Source organism: Mus caroli, chromosome 12 (assembly GCF_900094665.2).
Source record: "Mus caroli chromosome 12, CAROLI_EIJ_v1.1, whole genome shotgun sequence".
Classification (NCBI taxonomy): Eukaryota; Metazoa; Chordata; class Mammalia; order Rodentia; family Muridae; genus Mus; species Mus caroli.
Window position 1 is genome coordinate 98,371,727 of NC_034581.1, and position 5,746 is coordinate 98,377,472.

A 5,746-nucleotide genomic window follows, 5' to 3' on the forward strand; every position below is an offset into this window, starting at 1 on the left:
CGGAAGCCCAGAGATAGTCTTCCTGACCCTAGCTCACCAGGGTCTTGAAATGAGGATTTGGTTAAGCAAAGAAGCCTGGGTCAACCTATGGACCCACCCATTATCCCTATGGCTGCACACATTATCCCTATGACCCCACCCATTATCCCTATGGTCCCACCCATTATCCTATGGCCCCACCTGTTATCCTTGTCTTAGCTCCCACCAGTAGGGCAATGTAATAATTTCTCAGAGCTGTAGAAAATCTTTTCCTGGGAGACAGGTTACCTCGACCCCCTATCTAGCTATTCCCAGGACAGATGTGACCTTTTCCTTCCCCTAGCAGGTGAAATTCCTGGGGAAATTCCAGTTTCCTGGAGCCCAGGGTTAGTCTTGTTTGCCCGGCGAGGGAACTAAGTCCAAGACAATCACACATCACCCTGGACTGACACCTGGAAATGGTGGTGGAAATGGAGCCATTGCTTCAGGTCCTACATCAGTAGACTCAGGTGACTGTCCCAAGGGTCCATGAACTTGGTGGTTGAGCAGGAGGCACATTTGTTGGGCTCCTATGTTCTTACATATCTCTGGTGTTCATGCAGTGATTGATACAGGAAGTTTCTCCCTTGTTGCTGAAACAAAAGGCTGACAAAAGATACTGAAAGGAAGGAAGAAGGGAGAGAGGAAGGGAGGGAGAGGGAGGGGGGATATAGGCCTTTATTTTGGCTCAGTTTGAGGAGCTACATCCTCCCGCTGTGTGGATAGAATGACTGCAGGACCCTGAGGTACCTGGTCACACTGCATACATAATCAGGATGCAGAGAGCTATGTATGCTGGTACTGAGCCTACTCCCTCCTTTTACACAATCTAGAGTCCCACAGGGTTAAAGGAGAATTAGAGAGACATAGATAGACAAGGAAAGTGGAAGTGGACTTCCTAACATGGTTCCCTCTGATCAAAAAATGTTTTGAGGAGATACGGCAAGAGGTACAGGAGCAAGAATCTAAACAGGACCAGAAGGGGAGAAGGGAGGACCCAGGGGCACTATGAAACCCCCAAGACACTGTCTGTTTAGTGGATCTCCAGACTTAGGTTTCTCCCACACCAAATATAGACATAGCTTTTGTTTCTCCTTCTCTGTGGTTTGGTCTTCTGTCTTTCCCAGTGGTTCAATTCCTTTTTCATAGTAAGGACTGAACTCTGCAGTCTCCTAGGTGACCACCCTCACCCTTTTATAGAAAAGTGCCACCTACATTTCGGCAGGACTTCCCATCTCAGCTAACCTAAGCTAGGACCTCCCTGAATGACAGGCTCAGGATCACTCCAAGGTGACTCTAGATCCTGTCAAGTTGACAAAATAAACCTGTCATGCATCAGAAACAAACTCAATTATGCTACTAAATCCATGCATTCTGGGAGTCCTAGCTGAGGGAATAGGCAAGGAGGTTTTCCTTACTGCACATCTCTGATTTTGTTTGTTCTGTGTGCTCTCTTTGTCAGTAGTGTGGTGGAATTTAGATCTATTCTCATCTCTAAACATTTCATGAATTTGGGTCCTTCTGTTCTCAGATAATGACAATCAGCACATTGGCTCTGGCAGAGTGCCTCTGACTGCTCATAGCAAAGGCACCTGAGTATCTAGGGATCAGGGCATCTGCCCTCTCTCAGTGTAAACTCTGTAGTGTCTGCCCCTGCCTGGTACTCCGCACTGCCAGGGTGTTCTAAGGAACCCCCTATGGCAGGTTGTCTTTGCCTACCCTTGTTTATGTGAGCATGCATGTGCACAGAGGCCAATATTGAGTGATGTCCTCCATTCCTGTTAATTCTGCTGAGATGGTCTCTCTCTGAACCCAAAGCTCACTAATTAAGCCAGGCCAGCTGGCCAGCAAGCCCCAGGGATATGTCTACCTCTGTAGTGCTGGGATTATACCACACCTAGCTTGTAGACAGGTGCTGTGAGCTCAGGCCCTAACCATCTTACACAGAGTGTCTCACTGTCTTCCCAGTCCCTCTCAGCATCAGTTTCAGAGCCCTGCCATCATTTGGGTTTTGGTTAATAGGTGAAGAAGTCCTTGAGTGGCTATAATGAATTCTGGCTGGCTGCACAGTCATCACAGGCTGGAGTGTGCTTCAGCCACAACGAACCCGGGCCTCAGTGATTGAATCCAGCTGAGGTTGAGTTCTTTATCACTTCACTTGCCCCATGTAGGAGGAGCCAAGGTGCCATCCTGGTGGCACAGAGATGGGTTGAGGGAAGGTCTCCTTTCCCTCCACTCCTACCTTAGAATGTCTTGATGCTGAACCTCTCATGGCTCTTCAAGTGACAGTGTGACACTATCAGTGACATGTAAGACCAAGAAGTGCCTCTCCGGGGACCTTCTCTGCTTCTGGTGTCTCTTGGCCTTGGCCAGTAGTGGCCACTAGAGACAAAGTATAAAACTGGTACCACCAAACTTAGTCTGTGATTGGACTGAAGTCAGAATGACTAATTTATGCCTGTAGAGAGTGGAGCTTCTAGACTCAAGCTGGCTGAGGTAGTGGCATGTGCTTGCCTCATGGGATAAGACTGCACCTCACCAGAATCCAGAGAGATTCCGGGTCTCAGGGAAGCACCAAAGAGGGATAGCAATATATTTACGAATGAGAACACAGAGACACAGAGAAGTTGAAAAGCCTGCCCCAGGTAACACAAACAACGTAATGCTATAGTGTGTCTCCTGACCTGGCTATTTCTGTGTCCTTGGTGGTAAGGGAGCTCACCCCAGGAGAGGGGACCGTTCCCTGAGCCCTGTACCAGGCACCACCAAGTGGTCTCTAAAATCTAGCTTTTACTAAAAGGAGCTGCTGGCAAGGGGTTGTTTACTGCACTGCTGGTAAACCAGACAAGAACAGCAACAACCATGCCCTGCATGCAGGGTGTCCCTGAGGGCTGGCGGCAGGTGTTTGCTGTAGCTTATTTCTCAGAGCTCTCAAAGAGTGAGTTGTATGCAGACCCCATGCCAGGTTCCGTACGGACCCATGGCCATAACGCATCACTTCTTCAGGGTGAGCAGATCCTCAGGGTTCTGACCCCAGGATGGGACATAGGTACACTACTAATGAAAAAATTATGGGTTTGGCCTGAGCTCCTACAATAAGCTCTGGCACAGTGGAGCAGACCCATGGTATCGGTTACCATAAATAAAATAAAACTGAACAGAAGGGAGGGATTTCAGAGCCCACTGGCTTCTCCTGAAAACTGGAAATTCCAGTTCATCTGGCTCGGCATGGAAAAGCATCCCCCTCTGACTTAGCTAATGGTGCCTCCCTCCCTTCCTCCTCAAAGTGTCCTGAAGCAGCCTGTCAGACAGGGCCACACCACACAGAGATAGAGCATGTAAGGCCATTAATGTGTCGCCACACACCAAGTCTGCTTTTATGCTTCCGTCTCACCTGTCCCGGAGTCGAGGGCATCCCTTCCTGTGGAGGAACAAAACTAGAATACCTAGTCCCCGCAGCCACTCTGCTGGTAGCTTCAATTGGGCCAGAGAAATTGAGGTAGCTGGTAGGTTGGATGCTGGGTAGATGGGGTGTGAGGACAGCAGGCAGGCAGACCTGGGACTAGAAGACCTGCATCCTGGGCTGGCTACACAGAGCAGCTCAGTTAACCTGCAACACTGCGGGTCAGAAAATACCCGGCAACATAGATGGATAGGAGTAGGAGCTGTGCTGTTTCCCTGGAAGTTGGGGTGGGTATTGCAGGAAGATGCCCTGGTGTGGCTCCCAGGGTGTGGAGGGACTAGATCCGTATGCAGACAGCAGTGAACGGAGCTGTTGAGGTTTCTAGGAGCCAGTGCCTCCCAGGAAACTGGTTTTGCTCCTTACTAGTCACATGACTTAGCAGAAGGGAAACAACCTCCTAGAACCTCATGGTCCTCATCTTCAGATGGGGTGAATGGGAGCACATCCTGTCTGCAGCCAGCATCATGGTGTGGCCATCACAGGACCCCAGCTGAGTAAAAAGCTGGGGTGTCAGCTTGACTTGCAGCCGGTCAGAAAGGTGAACAACAAAGCCGCCCCTGCCCCCCAGCCTGCTGTCATGGTCTTAGGGGGGCAGTTCCTGAACCAGAACCTCCTGTCAATTCAAATTCTGATCGTCAGTGATGTTCTGAGACATTTCCCAACTTCAGTCAGGACACACAGCAGGGACCTCAGAATACAGATCACTGGGCCTTCAGGGTTCAAATCCTTCCTGGAGGTGATTGCTAGAGTTTTTGTCATCAGAAGCAACTGAGGAGGTTGGAGCCCCTGAGAAGAATATGCCCTTTGTTCAGACAACAGTCAGGACCCAGCAATAGGCTAAACCATATGAAACTGCACAGATGCGACCTCTTACACTCACAGGGAGCTCTGAGACTTAGGCTTTGCTTATTTGTCTATTCTTGATCTGAGAGTAGCTGATAGGATTCCTAAATCAGCCTAGGATGGGCAGGATATTTCCAAAATAAGAGCATTCTGGTAGAGTCGGACAGCAGGTCCACTCTGCTCCATCCAATGGGCTTACAGATGTTGCAGTCATTGGGGTTGTCTGGCCTGGTGACCAGGATGGTTTTCAAGTTAGCCTCCTGCTGCAGCTATAGAGATGTGACTATCTCTGAAAGACAGTGAGGAGGACAGAGAAGGGAGGAGCTGGGGCATGGATGTTATTTGAGAGACAGAAGTGATCATGGAGAAACCCTGGGTTCTCCTTGTGATGGCCGTTTGAAGCCACCCACAGACCATGGTCCTGTAACTGAAGATGAAGATGGGGGACACGGAGTAAATAGAACCAGGCCTGTTATGCCTGTGCACTTGAGACCCAGAGATGCCCACCCTGCTCACTGGGAGAGGGGTTGCTTCTAGGAAATGTGTGAGCCCCTCTCCTAAACACCTTGGCAGACAGAAACAACAAGGAGCAGGTTGGGGTCCCGCTCCTGCTCCATGGAAGACAGGCTCGGTTGTGTAGCGACTCCCTTTGTCCTGAAACATTCTCCTCTGGAGGGAGATGGGAGGACCCTATACAGCAAAAGAGAAAAAGGCTCAGGAAGCCTATAAAAAGTGTGGGGTAGGTCCTCCCTGACCTACAAGCCCCTCCCTGACCACATGAAAGCAGAAAGCAATAACTGGGGAAAGAAATGTCTTCTGCAGGTTCTCTGCCAAGTTGTTCAACGGTGCTCCCAGGATGCACCTATCGTGAGCTGTCACTCATGCTAGGGGTGGGATTTTCAGTGATGCAGTTGCACTTGAGCCATCTAAATTACCTGCAATAAACATATTGGTTCACCATGCTAGACTTGAATGCAGTGATACCATTGGTACCCTGTCTGGGGCGAGCAGTCGTTTGTTCATATCTCTCTGGGAAAAGTCATACAACAGCCTTGGCCAACAATCTCCCCTAGCCATTCTCAGGAAATTGCAGGTAAGATGGAGGGGCCAGCCATGGTGAGGTGACATGTTGGAATGGGAGGGGACATGACCCTGCGTTGATGGAATAGGAAGATGGCAAAGCTGACAGCTGGCCCCTGAACTGGCAGCTCTGAGAGTCCGTGGCGGTCACCATGGGCTGTGGCCCCACTGGCAGTGGGAGGAATACCAGCCTGGGGCAGAGGACAGAGGAAAAGAAATCACTAGAGGACATGGGCTCTTGCTGGACCCTGAGTCTTTGAGCATGAACTGTGTTGTCCTTTCCATTTTCCAGATTATATATATATATATATATATATATATATATATATATATATATATATA